Raw genomic sequence first — 15,439 nt, 5'->3', positions numbered from 1 at the left:
CATACATCTTCCAATACCATCCAAAGAAGCATCTTTAAACTTTGGCTGCATTTACAGGTCATCAAGCAGCCACACATTATCACAAATAAACAAAGATGTAAAATTTTAATCCATAGTGTTTTACAAGGATGATGTATTCCCATGGCATATACCACAGACACACATTTAATACCTGCTACAAGCACTACAGTGCTTGTAGTTCTTTGCACTGTTTTGGTAGCAGGCCCTGGGAATATGTAGCAAATACCATGGTTACAATTGTGATAATGCCAAAATGAAATGCATCACTTGAAATTTGCCAATTTCCAGGCTCCTTGGGTGACCTGGTGGTGGGATTGATTTCTTTCACCAGAGCAGATTGACAGCCACAGCTCTAGGAAATGGATTGGAGAGGAGAAAGAGATGTTTTATTTTGAAATGCAGTGTGGCTGTTTTGCTTTGAAAGGTGTCAGTCCCTTTTGAAAGGTTTCAGAGGGAGTCTGGACCTTTGACAAGTTCTCTGCTGGTGGGAGTGCATCAAACACTGACAGTGCCCTTAAGCTCTTTGCTCTCTTCCCTCAGCAGTTTTTGATTAGCAGGTGACTACAACACTCAGTTTGTTACCCTGTGCTAATAAGCAACCTGTGCCTTATGGTACACGGGGAAAAGTGGAACTGGTGCTCAATTTGTCTTATGCTTGTGAGGGAAATTATTTTATGGTACAGTTGCTCCCCACCCCTAGTGCCACATCCCTATGAACACCATTTAGGCCCTTTGATCCTTTTTCTTTAATCTCCTTTAAAATTAAGGGACTGAATATATCCAAGCTGCTGTCTCCCTAAAATTTTGTCCTCTCCCCGCAGGGAATTTGTAAAATGAGCACACTTTGAGCTCTGCTGTGCAGGAGCAGGAATTCTGGTGAGAAAATGCACGAAACAGAACAAAACGTTGGTTATGACCCTCCCTCCAGCTTCCTGCTCAACACCTGCAGGCTTCAAGCTCTGCTTCTTTCTCTTTCATCCCACAGTTGGATTTCAGGGGAGATTTCAAGGCAAAGTGCACAGAATTTCCAGTCCCTTAAACAGGAATATCTCAGACTGATAATAACAGCAATCTCAAATTATTAGTTATTAAGAATCACTCAATGTCAGAGGGAAATTAATTCCCAGAACAGTATTTGTAATAAAAACAAAGGTTTCTGGACTACAGAGAATAACAAACATAACCAATTAACTCTATTGAAAGTTGTAGCTGTGTGCTTTTGTGTTATTTTTGTAAGATAAGAAATAATGACTGTGTTCAAAATTTGCAGATTTTACTACAGACAGAACTTCTAATCATAGTATTGATAATTGAAGACATTATTTTAAATGAGAATTAAGAACTCCTAAGACTCTTAATCATTCTGAATAATTTGTTTTCTGCTTTCATGTTTACTTAGCTCTTGAAAGATTTGCTCCAGGTATGCAGCAAGGCTTTTTAATACAATTGTGCTATAAATGAGCAAATAATTTCTTTCCTTAAGGAAGATGAAGCAAAGAATAAAATATGCATCTCCAAAAGATAATGAGCACTTAGACAACAGCTAATGAAACTTGAGCAAGGAGTGATGAATCACAGAAGTCTAGGTCATCGAGGAGAGCTGTGTAAATTATTGGTTTTCCAGCTTACTGTCAAATCTGAAAAAATAGGAGAAAAGAAGAATTGTTTCAAGTTAACCTCAAATGTGTTGTTTATCTATACTCAAAATAAAAAAAAAGGAAGAAAAAAGAAAATAATGGTTTTACAGATAGAAATATGAACAAAAAAGCCTTTCTTCATCCTGAACATAGACATTTCACTTCGAATTTGAATACTAGTGCTGTGTATCTTTTCATTTTTTAAAAAGAGAAAGAAATCTTAGAAATAAACCTTTGTTTAGAAGCTTAATTTGCATTTTTGATGCCAATATATATGTATCTGTTTTCCCTGGTCTGTCAGATGCAGTTTGAAATAAATGTTTGAGATGCAGTTCTCTCTTTTTTGTTTCATTTGAAAAAATGCAACAGACCAGTGAACACAGAAACCTTTCATAGATGTGTAGGCCAGCAGTTAACTGGGCAGCATTAGTCTCCACAAATTTCTGATATTTTGAGAGGACTATAAACACTGACTGCATTTGAAAATCTGCCTTATCAATTTGCAGTACTGTTGTTTTTATATAAGAATTCAACCTTGTGAATAAAAAATCAAATGGGTTCAGCTCCCTTTGGAGCAGTCACAGAGTTAAGAAGATCTATAAATTCCTTCTAAGGTAGTGAACTAAAATTTGGGCTCTGGCACCTCTCAATCTTTGAAACATTTTTTCTTCAGCCAACACAACCATGAGTCAGTCAGGGCTTACTGTATTAAACTGAATTTTTTACATAGACATCAGTGTCTTGGGTCAAGTTCAGAAGGTGTACCCTATGTGTCCATGCAAAGAAAGACTACCACCTTCTTCAGATAATATATTTTTTCTAAAAATTAGATATATACTAATGAAGTAAAAATATATGCATATTAGTTTCATATTATATGTAAACATCTGTTAGATGCCTATAAATTACCAGGTAAACCATCACCTGGAGATTATACAACTGGCAATAGATGTTTTCATGTTAGAAGCAATTCTGGAAAAAAGACAACTACCCATAAGGGGGGAAAAAAAGGAAGAAATGAAAGTGATTGCCTTTCAAAGTCAAATCAAAATTTTCTTCCTGTCAAAGAAATGGATATAGTAGAAAGATTGTCATAGTGCTAATATAAAAATAACTAGATAATTTGGAAAATATATGCAAAAGACATAAGTTGGAAAAACTGTCAGCATTAGGCATCCCACACATGCCTTTTCAAGGAGAATGTATCAAATCTGAGGTTACTTTTTAAAGACAACAAATATTTTGTCCCTTAGATAAAAAGCTGTGTTGCTAAAAACATAGTCTTGTCCTGTACTTTTGTCCTGTAACTGTGCATAATAGAGATGACTAAAAATGTCTGATTCAAATTATACAATATGGACCTTTGTCACAGGCATAATTTGGTATTCTTTTTGGTAAAGAGATTTGGTTTTCCCAGGGTCTGTATATCAATGTGCTTAGCTTGCCATTAGATTGGAGGGGATTCATTGAAATCAATTACTTCCTGAGCCCTTGCTTCCCTTTTTGCATGCAGTAATCCACCTGCTTTCGTTCTGGATTGTCTCCCTAGAGCTAGGTAGCCAGAGCAAGAGTGGAAGTCAAGTTATTTTCCATTTTTCCAACATAGAATGAATCACTGATCTATTTGAGTAATGTCTTGCTGTTACTTCTCAACTGGTAATTCACATATATGATGAGGGATGAGGATTATATGCCTCCTGTATTTCTCTAACCTGTACAACATAAGATCTATTGACTTTTATAAACACTGCTAAGTTTATTCTTGCAATTATTTTGTGTCAGTGGGCTCTGTACCTCAGCCATAGTTATGTAAAAAGTATTTTTATTGATCAGCTTCAGCTGGTATATTGTTTTATTGAACTCCCTCTCTTTCCTCTTGATATATGAGGAACGTAGGTGCTGGAGATCTGTTTTACATTTTCTGCATGTTCACTAGAAATTTCTGCTAGTATCCTGAAATGCCCACTTTCAGTCAAGTCTTCACTTAACAGAACAGACCAAATCTTTCAAATCTCTCCTTCTGTGGAAATCACTGTGTTTTCATTATGTATTATGCATAATATTTTGTCAGTCCTCTTTCCACCCTTCACCTTCAGCAATATCTTTTCTGAGATATGATGAAACTGAATGAAAAATGTCAAGTGATGTCTCACAGGCAATTTGTACTGTGACGTTATGAACTTCCCAACATTCATTTCCTATTCATTCTTCATGCATCCTAACAATTTCATTTACATTTGATTCATTATAATAATTTTATTTACTACTTATGCTGTACACTGAATAGCAAGTTCACTAGGATATCAGATGTGGTATTACATTCATTTTCTGTTTTTTACGTTTTTTCCAAAGAACCCAAGAAGGTGTGAGTAGTTAAGATTTTCTCCATGGGCATTATAATGCATTAGTCAACAATAAATTTCACAGCTGGATTATTTTCTAGGAGTAATTTCTTTGATGCAGTTAGTTCTTTCTATGAATTCCTGTTTTCTATTTTGATAAAGAATTTGTCAATGGTAATAATTCAGTCAATTCAGTTTATGTAAACACATTTCAACCTTCAAGTTTTTCACCTATTGTTTACTTTGACTCGTGATTATTCATTGCTTTTTATTTGCACTTCCTGGTTGGCTATTCAAGTCAAAACTGTTGCTGTTTCCAACCATGTTAATAACATGTTAGTCAGGAACTCTAAAGAAAGTCTAGAATTGTATTTCCATGAATAGAAGAGTCAATATGGTTTGGGGTTTTTTGTGATTGGACACATTTATATAACAAGAGGAGACATACAAGTTGTTGAAGAGTGTTGTCAGGTGTATCAGGGACTGTTTGTCAGATGCAATGCTGGAGAAATCTGATTTTGCAGAAGGACAAGGTGGCACCAGTAAATTAGCAGTGAATATCAGAATGTGTATGGGAATATTTTAGATTGACAAGGTTGGAGAACTGACAGCAGATAAAGAATTGTATAACCAATAGCAGCTGTTAGTGAAAAAATGTAAATATTGCTCTGAAGATCTGAGTTCAGTGGAAAATTTTTTGTACCAGGGTTTAAACAGAGGACACAAAATGATAGAAGGATTGCTAATCAGTCAGAATAAGGCAGTGAGAAAGGAATGAAATTATCTGGAAACTTTAGAAGTGATTAGACCAGTAGAGAAAGGAATGATAAGTGTAAGTTTTAGTGACTGTTTAAAATACTGGTTTAATACTGGTTTAAAATTATTTGCCATGCAGTCAAGCAACTCGCAAATGAAATAACTTATAGAGAGAAGGGTAATGTTTGTTTAATGAAAAAGTAGTTAAAGAAGCTGGTGGCAGTAAACACAGCCAAAATAATTCCTTAGAAACTTATGTCAATTGCCTGGCTAGAAGCTTAAAAATTTTAACTGTAGACAGAAGAAAACGTGGTGGAAAAAAACCTGGCATGAATAACTTCTCGACAACTTCTTGCAGAAAAGAGGTTTCATTTTCTACAGGTCCATACAGCACCTCCCTATTGCAATTTTAAATTACTTTTTTAGGTTGCTTCTTTCTACAGCTATTATTGACAAATTTTTCCAACAGGATGAGGTCATATTTTGCTACTTGTCTGACTTCCACTTGGCAGAGAGTTAAACTAAACTTCCTGATGAAGGACATTAAAGTTATGACAAATTTCAGCTCTTCAGCAGAGGGCTGTATCCTACTCAGTTGTAGGTACTCATAGCCACAGATATTTTCCATTTAAGGAATCTCAAAGAACTCTTCTTAAATTTCAGATGAGTAGTCATAACTACATATCCCTCTGACAAGAAAGCCCAGCTCTAGACTAAGTAAAAAAACCTCTGAATTATATTTGGGTTCTTTCCATTATCAGCAACAGCAATATTGAAAGATGCTGTGGGAATATTTTAATTACCTGAATAAAATATTTTATTTTATGCTTCAACACTGACAAATCTTCCAATTCTCATTTATGGAGTTCCCATTAGCAAATGATAAGTGGGGCTTCAAGGGCTTCAAAAGTGATTTTTTCATTATCAGGAAAGCACAGCAACAGTAGGAAGAGCAATATGAATTGCTACTTGTATATCACAGCACTCAAATTTACACAACAGCAATAATTCCACCGGAACTGTAAACCAAAGACTCAGAATACAGATCCTTAACTAACAGTTCAAAAATGGGGCAAAGAAGGAGGGAAAACAAGCATGATAAATCAGGAAGAGAAAATCAAAGTTATAATTTAAAAGGGTAGTGGGAGGGGGAAATAAAAAAGATAAACCAGTAGCTTAAAAAGCAGAAGAGAAAACTATGAAGCACGAGATAATTATGTGAAATGTTCCTGTAATTTGATAAAAACACCTAGACTTTGAATGGGGAAAGAAATGCCTGTTTCACCTTTAGTCAGTGCCTCATTCTCTCTCAATGTCTCCAGAAACTTTTGTGTTAGATTGCACTTCCACAGAGTTCTAGAAGTGAAAATAATTTTGGTAAATCTCTATTTGATGTAGGTGTGAGGAGGCAGTGAATAAATGTAAGAAATTACTTAAACATTTATTCTAAAGGGATTGAATAATTTAATATTTTTTTTTTTTTTAAATGAGGACTTAAGGTGACTTTTTTAGCGCTGAACTTATACTCTTGGAATTTTTATTTCTGACAGTACAGATATCAAGCTGTATGGCAGATTGGGCTGGATCCAAAGAGAATAAATGTGTAGGGAATCATGAGGCGGTCTGTGAAAATAGTAATGGCAATAATCAGACATAAAAGAAGTCTTCACACTTTAATTTCAGAAACACTGGAAGTAACGCCTTTACAGACTTTTAAAACAATTTTCTGCTTTCAAAAACATTTGCTCCTGGAAGCTGTTGAAATTTTGAAAGGGAGCATTTTAGATGTCCTGTCAGGGAGATGTAGTTTTGCCAACCAAGGTGAGCATTATGAAACTTCTTATAATCTATTTCAATGACCCAGACTGAAAATACAAGTGAAATTAAAATTACATGGTAACAAAATAACTCCAGCTTGTAAGGATGCTATTTTTTAAAAGCCAGACGATTCTATGGCTCTTAGAATGTTTTAATATTTTTCTTTTCAGAAACTAACCTTTCTTTCTAAATAATAATTTACATGCTATTAATCACATTTCTTTGCAGTAAGTTCTTGTTTGCAGTAAGTTCTTACTTGCACTAACTTTGAAGAACTTTTAAATTCTGATTATAACTGAGGTGATACTCAAGCCCATCATTCCTACATATCTTGAAAAATATTCAGTGAGAAAAATAAATGATGAAATGTCCGTTTTAGTTATGAGTGATAGTTCCTACATTTACTAACTATAATTTAGAATTTGCCAAAATTAGAGTGAGTAATGTTGGATCAATTTTCTTCTCATCTTTCAAAATGACAGAACCCACACAGAAAATGTCCACAGAAAGATTATACGCCCCTTTCCCCCCTCATCTTGGCTGACTTTTGAGACAAGTCTATTGAAAATAAAGATTACTTATTTCTTTGGAAAGATGTCTTTAAAAACAGGTTTGAAGAAGTAACTGTGTCATTGTGAAATCAAAAATATGAGCTAATACAAAGTGGAAATAACATTTTGAGAAACTTTTTGTCTAAATTTATTTTCTCTTTTGAATTTAAAATCCATTTAAATAAATATGCTAATTCAAAACTATTCAATGTTCCACGCAGGTAGATTTCCTCCTATCAGCAGCTCATAAGTTGTGTTCACTAGAGTGTCACAGACCACATATATCTGAGGGAAGAGAGAGAGTGCATTGAGTACTGCCAAACTTTTGGTTTAGGCACAGCAGCCTGGAACCAGGGAGTGAGATAAAGCAGGTCTCCTGAAATTAGATTGAATGCTGAAATCAGATTTCTCCTCCCTGCAGTTAAGTTACACAAGAGACACCTGAATTTGGAGCTGCAGCATAGGAAGAATGTGAGATTGTGTGAAGGGCTGCTCCTTTCCTCTTCTAAAATTGAGGAACCCACTGTGCAAAGGAGAATAATGGGGTAACTGGTACCTCACAGTCCAACACCCCCCTTCAGAATGCTTGGTACAAGAATCAATAATATTTATTGATTTAGCAGCAAACTGCTAAGAAGAAAAAAATCAAAAAGCCAATAACCTATTCAAATAATAGAATAACACTGCTGTAAACAATTTACAATTATGTTATTTTGCACATTATTATAGACAATTATGAAACTTTTATTTATCACTCTTAAATATTTCCAATAGCTCACAGCTGCTGTTACAATACAATTCTACTATTCTCCTCACTTAATTTAGTGTTATAATGCAATTCTGTCCATCTTTGCTCCATCCCCAACACCCAACCTCCCAGGCACAGGCCCTGATGGAGAGTCCAGGGGACTGTACCTTGGGGGTGTCTCTGCCATCCCACTGGGCTTGGGTCTGCAAGAGCAGCTGGCCGCAGATATTGGCACCTGTGCCATCAGAAAGTCCAGCCCCCTTTGTGGTCTGTTTGATTTTACACTTTATGTCCATTTTCTGCCATATCTACCCACACTTTTTCACTGCTCCTCTTCCCATTTTCTGCCTGGTCTCCTCAGAAATACACTATATGCTTCTAGTCATTCTTTTTCCCACTGATTCTAATTTTGTTATGTATGTAACTGAATTTGGAATATTTGCTAGCTTTAATATGTACAATCTACATATTCTGTGGTTATCTGACCCCAGCTGCCCTTCAACTACACATTTTGTACTGTTACATGTAGTTTATTTTAAGTATTTGACTGTAGCCTTAATTTCTCAACCTAATTCCTATTAAGTTTGAACATTTTCTCATCTTGTATGCACAGAGTCCATACATCAGAGCAACATATTTCTCTAGCTATGTTTGTATACAAACTCATGTTCTTGTCTAGCTGCTTAATTATAAATAATTAGTCTTGATATATTCACTGAACAGTCTTCCAGATTTTTTCAGAAAACTTTTCTTTAATGGAGTTCAATACACCAGTGGGATTTCTTGCTCACAGCAATAAAGTAAAACAAAAATTAATGCTCTAATCTCATTGATTTACATCTCTCATACATGGTTTGTTTAATTTCAAAATACATTATGCATATACTACATTTCTATAGAGGTCCTCTCCCTTTCTTCAGTTAATTTTTTTTAAATTTATTTGACTTTAAAAATATGGCCTTGAGGATCTTCTCACTCATCCAGTGACACAAATCAGATCTTAATAGCTAAAACATCTTCCTGATACCTCTGACATCCTCACTGAGGTTTCTCCACTGTTGACAGCTGCCCAAGAATCAAGCACATGAGAATGTGAGAGTTTCTCTCACTGATGCAAACACAGCTTTAGCACCTGTCATTAAGTTCCAATGAAAAACAACTCTTAGAAGTGGCCACAATCCAAAGGCAGAGTACAGCCATTTTGAGATGGAAAGGTGACGATTCCCTGAAGGATGAGGCTCAGTCCTACTCAGCAGACCTGAAATGGTTTGGTAAAGAGAAGATGGAAGTATGGGACAATATGGGCAGTATGAATGGATGGGTCAGAATGCTTGGCTCTTGCAGATCTCAGAGGTGCAGTCCTTGAGCTGCTAATCTGAATTGTTGCCCTTTAACAAGTTCTAGTGCAGGCATGCCACTATCCATGCTGAGGGGAGCCGTGAAATAGTGTGCAGACAGCCCCGGATAGTGTTGGGAGAAAGCAGGACAGCAGAAACAGGGCCATATTTCCCCCTCTACCTGCTGAAGTCACATTTCAGTGTTTTATGTCTCTGTTATTAGGCAAGGCATTGAACTAGTGAATAATTTGGTCTTCTACTGATGTCTCTTGCTACTGACTTTACATCTTTATGAGTCTGTAAACATTTAATAGGCAGAAGAGGGAAACACCTCATTAAAATAAATCTCACTGCAGATAACTGAACACAAAGTTCTTCTGGTATAGTTAATAGGGTTATGTATTGCCATATCTGATTTGTTTTACTGCAGTGGACAACAACGTAGTGCAGAAGCCATTAAATTTTTATGTAATTTGGCATTTAGCATTGATTTTCCTTAACATTTCCTGGATTATTGGCAATCCCATATAGATAACCCAGTATGAAAACTCTGTATTTCTTGGATTTCATTTGCTTTTTCATTATTCATTAATGTGTCCCAGGCTGGAGCATTACTGTGTTATTTTATAATTGAGTACTGTGTTGCTGTAAGGAGATGATTCCTTCCCCTTTGTGCTGACAAACATAGACATGCTTCATGTGAAATCTGAATCAAAGCAGTTGAATTCTTTGTCTCTTGAGAGCTTCTGAATGTCACTGAATGTAAACATTCTCCACAGAAGCATGAAAGAAATTCAAAAAAGGAAAAGATTGTACAATGCTTTGTCAAAAATCTCTCTTCCTCTTCCTCTTCCTCTTCCTCTTCCTCTTCCTCTTCCTCTTCCTCTTCCTCTTCCTCTTCCTCTTCCTCTTCCTCTTCCTCTTCCTCTTTTTGTCTTTCTCTTTCTTTCTCATATATTATTAAAGGCTTGATTATTTCTTTGTGTATATGCAAAACATGTAGTAAAAGTAAAATGGGCATGGGATATTGGGAAGATTATTTTTTTTATCTGCTTGCACTTGCACTATTTTTACTAAAGCCTTTATTTCTTGGACACACTGTTTATCAGTCAGCTAGCTGAGTGATAATCAGAGCTAGTCAGGCTGCTTTATGGCTCTGATTTGCCACACAAAAAGTCTTCTTTTCATTCATCACTAGTGAAGAATTTTGTGCTGTGTGCTGCTGCAATGTATGGTGGATGTTTAAGTCACCATGACAGAGAAAGCACAAACATCTCTAGCAAAAAGCTGATAACATGGATAAACTATAATCTAGATCAAACTAACAAACTAATCCATGTATGATAAAGCTACATATAAAATAGTCCAAACTTCCCTTCTCCTCCCACTCCCCAGAAGAATGACATTTTAAATTAGACAGTACAAAATAATCAAGAAAATCTGATATATAACTTGAAGGAAGTGCTTACTTTCTATGTCCAGAATCAACTTCTGGTCATATTAAGCTTCACAAAATAAAATTTTTCTTTTTTGTACATATAGTATAGTATCTTTTCCACAAGATTTGAATTTTACTTCCCTTTGGTAGAAAAAACACAAGAATTATGTGGTAGAATAAGTTACTTTTCTTTACATGGTATCTGGTTTTGAACTATTTTTGAAACAAACAAAAACCTGCCAAAGGGCTTTTTATGACATGAGTATATATTGTGACAGGTTAAATTAAGTAACTAGTTATGGTAGTGACTTTAAAAAGCAAAACCATGTGAGAGGCTGTTTTTTTTTCTTAAATTCATATTCTAATAAAGTCCAGTTGAAAATCAATAGAGAAAGTCATTATGCCTTTAGTAGAGTTGGACTCAGTCAGGTCCATCAATACTAAACTCAGGACGTAAAATGGAATGGAATAGAATGGAATATTTCAATCATAAGGGACCTACAACTCTCATCCATCTGCCTGATCACTTCAGGACTGACCAAAAATTAAAGAATATTTTAAAGGGCATTGTCCAAATGCCTCTGAGACACTGACAAGCATGATGTGGTCTGACACTCCCGATGAGCTTTGCCTCTTGGCTGCCAGGGCTCACTGCTAACTCAGATTAAGTTTGCCATCTACCAGCATCCCCAGATTCCTTTCTGCAGGGCTGTTCTCCAGGCACTCCTCCCCCAGTTTATACTTATGCCTGCTATTCTATCTATATATCTATCATCCATCCATCTATCTATCTATCTATCTATCTATCTATCTATCTATCTATCTATCTAATCTGTCTATCTATCTATCTGTCTGTCTGTCTGTCTATCATCTATCTATCTATCTATCTATCTATCTATCTATCTATTTATCTATCTATTTATCTATCTATTTCATCTATTCCATCTATTCCAGGTGCAGAATCTGGCATTTACTCTTGTGAAATTTCATGTAGGCTGATCAGGTTTCATCTGTGGAAACTGGTAGGAGACACAGAGCTGAGAAACATATGAATCTAAAACTGACAGAAAAAAAATCCTCATTTGATTTTTCACCTGTATCACAAAAAGATAAGCACAGCAACAAAACATATGTTTTCAGCTACAAAACAGATTTACATCTCCTAGTCAGTGAGAAATATCAGGGATTGCTTCTCCTTTCCCTCTTCTGTTAATCAGATCAGTGTGAAAACGAGAGTGGTGGACCTGTTCAACTCAGTTTCTTCAGTCTTGGCTCTCTGGCTTGAGTACATCTTGAAGCCAGGTCATTTCTAAAGCGAGTACAGAGCAACTCTCAGTCTGCTGCCTTAGGCAGACAAGCCCAAATAATTCAGTCTGATTGAATAGACTACATGTTCACCCATGCTAGGTTCTGAACTGGATACTTCAGAAAAGATCAAAGTCTACATACCTGGTCACAGGGTGTTTTTCTAACAAAATGGCTTACAATTCAAATAACAGAAGTGAATATTTTCTTTTAATAACTCATTTCTCTTATTTGATGTTCAAGGTATGGAATATAACAGAACAATTTAAATTTATATAATATTATTCAGAATAAAGCACCCAAATACTCAGTACTAACAATAATTACAATAAAGTGCCCTGGGAGAATTCTAATATTCTCTACTGGAGTATGTCCTTCAAGTTCTTTGAGTTCTAGATAAGATTTGAAAAAGAAATATACAAAAGCATAAAAAGATAAAGTGTTTGGGTTAATGTCTCCCATAGAAAATCACAATTTGTGGGAGAAAATAATAGCCATTGCTATCTATATGAGAAGAAGTAGCTAACTGTAAGTCAAGTGCAAATGGGTGTCCTTTTTCATCCATTGCAATAACAAATTGAGTCTAAATTAGAGAAGCTTTTGGAATATAATGTGCTTCAACTGCTACAGCCAGGAAATATCAGATGGGAAACAAGATCTTTTTGCTATTTAATCCTTCTCCTGCCTCTGGACATCAGGTAGAAGGAGTCAAAAGCTGCTCTGTCATTTTGTTAGGATGCCCATCCTAACTGAACCCAAGGCAGGTGTCTGCAGCCAGTCCAGAAACAGGCATTCTGAGGGGTTCTCACCATAGGGGTGATGAGAATTCCTGTTGCTGATATTCTGGAGGTTTTATCCATGGGCTGATCAAGTGTCCTGGTCAGGTGGGAGTCAATAGCAGAGCTGAGGAGAGATGGAAAAGCTTGCTGCCCAGGGGAGTGAATTTCATTCTCTGCCTGCATCTGAGCAGGTAAAGAACAGATTTAACAGATAAAAATCTCAGGTATTTCTGATGTGAATTTAGTGAGCACATCTCAGTTAACTGGTATTCTGTGGCTGAAAACCACAAAATCAATCATCCAAACAAACCAGACTACAATACAGTATGTATATGTTACAAACAAAACCGCCTGAAAATAAGGATAATATACCTGTAAATATATATTTGAAAGATCATTTTTCTGTTCTTAGTCAGTCCCTTGTGTCTACATGTGCAATGAGTAGATAACAGCCTACAGGTGACATAGGCTTTCCTTCCTTGTACTTATCACGTCACTAAATCGAGTGCTGAATCAGTTTGGTGCCAACCTTGTAACACAGAATATAAGTGTCCTAGGGTGACATTATGGTGTTTGTATCTCCAATCGTGTGTTCTGTTTATGTTTGATATTATGTTCTGTGCTTTCAGAACTGACTCTGAAAGTGAAGGTTTGTTTTGCCTTGTTATCAGCCGGCTCACCTTCCCCCATGGTCTGCTGTCTAGAAAAGGCTGGTGCTTGCTTGCTTGCTTTGCTTGCTTCTGCTTTTGCCTTAGCTTCCTAGTTAGTTTAGCTAAGCAGTCCAATTCTTTCCCTGGACTGTTTCTTTTCCTTTCCTCTTCCTGAATACCATCCAACCAGCTCCGGACTGGGACCTGGAAACACTGAGGAACACCCAGAGCCTGCATTTTGTGATCTGTAGCAGCCATCCCCAGTGCCCAGAGCAATCCCCAGCGCCCAGTCCCAGGCAACCACCCCCAGGAGAGACTTTCTGGATTTGTTCATCTCTTCAGAGTGGTGAAAGAGTTTTGTTGTCATCTGGTGTTGCTATTTGCTTTGGTGCTGGGGAGTGCTTTGTTTGTTAAATAAACAGGTTCTTTTCCCACTTCTCAGAGAAATTTGTTTTTCCCAAACCAGGTGGGTGGGGAGGGGCCGTGGGGGTCTGTTTTCTGGGGGCTCCTTCCAGCAGGTTTTCCCTGAATTTGCCCTAAACTAGGACAATAAGTTATTCAGTTCAAAAGAAATCCTACAGCTGTTTTGAACAGAAAAGACCAGATTACCAAGGAGAATAGTGCCATACCACTCCAAGTCCCACAGCACAGGCAATGCTTCCTGGTGGTAGTGGATTTTGCAAAGCAAAACCAATACTCCAGCTCCTTTCTAATAATTTTTTTTTTCTAACATTTCTTCTCAGTTATTTAACAAAAACCTACACAATCAGGAATATTTATTTTGCCACAATTTTCATTCCTAATTGTACTCTTTGGACCTGGTTATTAATTTGAAGAAAATTGCAATTATCTGGCAATGCAGGAGTCCTGCAATTTCTTTAAAACTCTATTTTATTAGAGAACAATAGAATCAAGCATGTGGTCCTAAAGAGGGAAGAAAAGAAAGAACAAAAAAACTCCAAACCAAAACCAATCCAAGCTGAGATGATTATTGCCAGCAGTGATCTATCTTTACCATTTCAATAGTTTGGATTAGCTGAGAGAAAAGAGATGGAGCTGTGCAAAAATAATGACAGAATAGTCTTGGAGTCAGAGACTTTATCTCAACAGCAACAGGCTAAGTGGCTAAACTGTCCCCTCTTGCTAGCATAGTAATGAAGCAGCAACGTGGCCTTTTTGCCCAGCAGATGGAAGGTTTGTAGCTAGCATGAGCATCTCTCATCCCCCATCGTCTCAAATACATGGATTGTACCTTTGCTGTGTTCAATGAGATGTGTGACTGCTTGGAGCAATTTCTGGCTTGAACAGGAGCCTTTCTTCCCCCAGGCAGGTCAACTGCAGGATTTTCCTGTCTTTTTACAAAAAGTGATATAAGCTGTGCCATCTGTATGTTTGCTTTTAATCCAGCCAAAGCCAGTGTTTAATTCTGACTCTGGTGCTGTGTTATTGTGAAAGCTGAGAGCCTGCAGCACAGGACAAAACCAAAGCTTGGCAAAGGGCAGATGAGGAGGCTCAGCCATGCATGGGAGGCCACAGGGCCTCTTTGCAAAGCAAACATTGCTATTGCTCAATTAACAGCATTTTCCATGCTGCTCACACCTGCTGGTGTAGTGTTTTTCATTCAGCCAGAAGGAAAGTCAACGAGTCTGAAATGCAATTTCTTCTTTGACTTGTAATTTTCCTTTGGTGATTCATTCATGCCAGCTTCTTATCTGTGTATCCCAGTGGCTTTGAGGGGTTGGATAATAGCACAACAAGGATACTCAGTCTAGTGCTGGCCTCCTGCTTTAACAGTTATCACTTGGAACTGGTCCAGACCCAATCCTTGGGAAATTTGGAGAAGCAGCTGTCTTCAAAGTAAATGAAACTGTGCATGGAAGGTGGAATTTATCCCTTATTCCAGTATATTCCTTTGAAAATGTTCTCCCAGTCTAAATGTACGTAAATGTTCTATGAAATTACGTATACTTTCTGAAACCTCCCTTTTGGCATCCATCCCTTAAGGGTTCTCCTCTGATATTTACCAGGCTAGATTGCACACGTAGGCACAAACCTGG

The 15,439-nt window shown here is 36.8% G+C and overlaps 1 long non-coding RNA gene across 1 annotated transcript in view; it reads left to right on the top strand.

Annotated features, from left to right (window-relative positions):
- Window positions 1–871: 871 nt before the first annotated feature.
- The window catches only part of LOC144246263 (uncharacterized), a 73,784-nt gene continuing 59,216 nt past the window's right edge, over window positions 872–15,439 (top strand). The window contains exon 1 of the long non-coding RNA XR_013339937.1: window positions 872–897. This is a non-coding gene — a long non-coding RNA (uncharacterized LOC144246263). The remainder of the gene's footprint in view (window positions 898–15,439) is intronic.

This window comes from Lonchura striata, chromosome 5 (assembly GCF_046129695.1).
Source record: "Lonchura striata isolate bLonStr1 chromosome 5, bLonStr1.mat, whole genome shotgun sequence".
Classification (NCBI taxonomy): domain Eukaryota; kingdom Metazoa; phylum Chordata; class Aves; order Passeriformes; family Estrildidae; genus Lonchura; species Lonchura striata.
This window is presented reverse-complemented; position numbering and strand designations above follow the sequence as displayed.